This window comes from Prionailurus bengalensis, chromosome E4 (genome assembly GCF_016509475.1).
Source record: "Prionailurus bengalensis isolate Pbe53 chromosome E4, Fcat_Pben_1.1_paternal_pri, whole genome shotgun sequence".
NCBI lineage: Eukaryota > Metazoa > Chordata > Mammalia > Carnivora > Felidae > Prionailurus > Prionailurus bengalensis.
The window spans coordinates 35,245,816-35,249,689 of record NC_057360.1 but is presented as its reverse complement, the minus strand read 5'-3'; the positions used below and the strand labels follow the sequence as shown (position 1 = coordinate 35,249,689).

Below are 3,874 nucleotides of genomic sequence, written 5' to 3'. Positions count from 1 at the left end.
AGCACCCTCTGTTGAGAAAGTTCAACGTCACGATCACCTTGAGAAACTCCAAGCGGTTCTGATTCCATACCTCCGAGCTGCGATAAACAGTGACTGTAGAGCCGAAAGGCAACATAGCGCTAACTGGCACAGCACGACAGCTGGAAGTTGCTAAAGTAAACATGCAAAGTCAAAACCACGCAAGGATTGCTCAGAGGTAGACCGTGGGAGAGGAAGAGCCAGAAGAGTAGCAACAGATGTATTACAATTTAGATTAGGAAAGTCATTTTGTTTGAGTTTATTTTCAGGCAAGGAAAACAAGGAAAATACGATGATTATATATTTGCTATTGGTTGAGAAAAGAAACGCAGTTCTGAAAAAGGACCTTATTTGCTTTTATTAAAATATATAACTTGGGGGCACCTCGGTGGCTCAGTCGGTTCAGTGTCTAAGTCTTGATTTCTGCTCAGGTCATGATCTCATGGTTTGTGGGTTCGATCTCCACCTTGGGATCTGTGCTGACAGCACTGAGCCTGCTTGGGATTCTCTCTCTCTCTGTCTCTGTCTCTCTCTTTCTCTCCCAGCCCCTTTCCCGCTTGCATTTTTATTCTTTCTCAAAAATAAATAATTAAACTTTAGATATATATAGAACTTTAATGGCAGAAACAGGTGGAGCACTGCCTCAACACGGATGTGACAAGATCAAAGCGGCAGGAGAATGGACAGTGAGGTGCAGAGAGACGGAAGGATCTTGGATTTGATTGACGAATCTTGGTGAGGGGACAAGCTGTGTAGGAAGATGTTGCAATACTGCTGAATGGGCTTCCTGATCTGGAAGAGGACGAGGATGGCACCACGGAATCTGTTAAAAGAACCAGAAGTGACATGGACTCACTGGCCTTAGAGTACCTCCGAGAGAATGTTCCTCCTACAGGAAGAGCTGGCTCTTTTTTCGTGGACGGATTTTTAAAAATTACAAAGATACGAAGTGTTTTCTTTCAGTCTCCTAATGCAGATCATTAAGTGACGAATCTATACTCAGAAAAGGACACTCACTTAGTTTGTGGCAGCAAAGTGCAAATGTGACAGTACTCACTGGAATGAGAAACTGATGGAGATTTCTCAAGAATGCAAAATACTTAGTTAGCCCTTTGAGCTGGAGTTCTTTATTCACTAGCTTGTGTTTGAAGGTGACTGATTATAAACGTTGACCTTTAACTCTGATTTTGCTTTACTGTCAGAGTTTAACATTTCCCAACTTCTTATATGTGTCCTGTGACACAGGCGATTGAAGAGACAGAGGGAAGGACAAAGAAAGAGGAAGGCGGACATGAGGGGATTGTTAACTTCCCACGTGCCCCCTCTCTGAGAAGTATTCTGAGTGGCTGTGTTTAGCACCAGCAGGCACAATGGGTGTTGAGATAATCCTTTCACTGATTCCTGGGATTCCTAATTGTCACACATACAGGAAAGAACAGATGAAATGTTTCTGCCTTTTTTCCTTCCTGTCATTGCCATCAACCAACAAACATGCATTATGGATTACTCATGGGGTTCATTGAACAGTGGGACAAAGGAATTCTGATGAAAGAAAATCACGGTGTCTGTTCCAAAGAGTTTCCTGCTGAAGCACTGAGATACTGTGTTCAAGCTACCACTTGATGTTCCTTGTCATTTGGGTGTCCAGGCGATGGTGGTCCTCCACCTGATTTGCTGACTGGCTTCTGCAATAAACAAATTGCATCAGACACACTTCAAAACTGGGACTGCCCTGAAATACAGCAGCCATCCTGGCTGTCATAGAATCAGCTCACTCTGTATTACTTCTCATGCTAGGGGCCCAAAGGACTGTTGTGTCTTTTGTGTCAGTAAGTATCAACATTTATTTTTCTCACCTGTGCCTTTGTTTTATTTGGGAATGTTCTCTCAGGAACTCACCGAATTCTTTATCTGAAATGGCAATCTTTGATCGAAATTGTCTTCACAATTATCATCGTCTAAGCTATTTGGAAGAAGTCGGTTAGGAATGCACACGGAGATACTTTTCTGATGGTAAGGATATCAATTATATATCCCTTTTCCTTGTTTCCCTACGAGCAAGTGCGACCATATTCAAGAACATACATTTGTATGGATAACTGGTCGCTATATCACATCCTTAATGATCACAGTGATCTAACGGAGCAAACAAATCTAATTACATTTTTTACTTCTTAAAATATATCAGAAATATGGGATAAATGTTTACACTTATATTTCTTCAAAGTAAAATTCAGTAAGTCATGGCCCCCTTCATGTCACCTGCAAAGAATTCTGCTCTCCTCACTTTAACAGCACAGATTGGTTTGAAGTTATCTGACTTCGTAGAAATGGAATGATACGTTATCTGTTCTTTCTTCCATGTCTTTTAATTTTTTTTTTTGCTAACCATTATATTTGTGAGATGCGTCCACGTTGTGTGCAGTCAAGGTTCAGTCATTTTAATTTCTGTTAAGCATTCCACCATTGCATGAATCTAACACTGTTCACTTGCCTACTCTAGGGTTAAAGAACAGTGGGGTATTTTCCATTTGTTTGTGGCCAGGAACATTTTTGCACATGTCTTTTGCTGAACACATCTATGTTTTTAAAAAAACAATTTTATTTTTTAGGCCTACTGTGAAGTTTGAACTCACAGCCCCGAGACCAAGAGCTGCACGTTCTACCAACATAGCCAGCCAGGTGCCCCTGAACACGTCTATTTTTGATGAACAAGTACCTAAAAATAGAGCTGCTGGATGGGTGCATCTGTTCAGCAGTCTTCCACAGCGGTTGTACCGGATGGTAGCCTCCCATCCCACCCCTGCACAACGTGCAAGTTCTTTACAGTATTGCTATTTTTTGTTTGTTTGTTTATGTATGTATGTATGTATGTATGTATTTGCGATATTCTGCTGGGTATGAAGTGGTATCACATTGTGCTTTTCTTTTTTTTTTTTAAATTTTTTTTTTCAACGTTTATTTCTTTTTGGGACAGAGAGAGACAGAGCATGAACGGGGGAGGGGCAGAGAGAGAGGGAGACACAGAATCGGAAACAGGCTCCAGGCTCTCAGCCATCAGCCCAGAGCCCGACGCGGGGCTCGAACTCAAGGACCGCGAGATCGTGACCTGGCTGAAGTCGGAGGCTTAACCGACTGAGCCACCCAGGCGCCCCAAACACATTGTGCTTTTCACTTGCACTTCCCTCCTGATTACTGAGGTTGAACTACTTTTCCTGTATTTGTCGACCATTTGGATATCATCTTAACGTGAAGTGCTATGGCAAGTCTTTTATCCATGCTCCGTGGTCTACCTAGTTCTGATTATTTGTAAGAGTTTTTAACATTATCTGTAAAAAAAAGTCTCTGGTGAGTTAGGTATTGTAAAATTCTGTATTCCTGCTCTGGTAGCTTACCTTTTATTTAATGTTCATAAGGTGCTTGATAAGCATACTTTCCTACGTTTTTGTGGTTATAATTTTTCAAGTTTTTTTTTACTTTAAGTAGTGGTTTGGTTCTTTAAAAAAATTTTTTTTTCAGTTTGATTATTGGGGTTTTTTTTGGTATGTTTTGTGCGTTTTTTTGTTGTTTTATTTTTTTGTTTTATGGTGGGGGTTGTATCCTGTTTAAGAAATCTATCCTGGTGGCCTTAGTCCCTCTCTTCATCCCTTGCCTGGCATCCTCAGCCCCTTTCTCTATTGCCTGGTGGCTCATGTGGCCAAGCCCACTAAGTGCACAGGCAAGGCGTGTGCTTATCCACTCTGCTGTGCTCAGGTAGGCGTCCAAGGCAGAATCCTCAAGGCCCTTGGGTCACTCTGTATGCTTAGCTACTTGATCTAGCCTGCTTGAACTAGTGTTCCAGCCATATGCCAAATCT

At 41.7% G+C, this 3,874-nt stretch overlaps 1 pseudogene; it reads left to right on the top strand.

The window, feature by feature from the left end:
• Positions 1-532: 532 nt before the first annotated feature.
• On the top strand, positions 533-2,026 carry LOC122476561 (annotated as a pseudogene).
• The last annotated feature ends 1,848 nt before the right edge of the window (positions 2,027-3,874 follow it).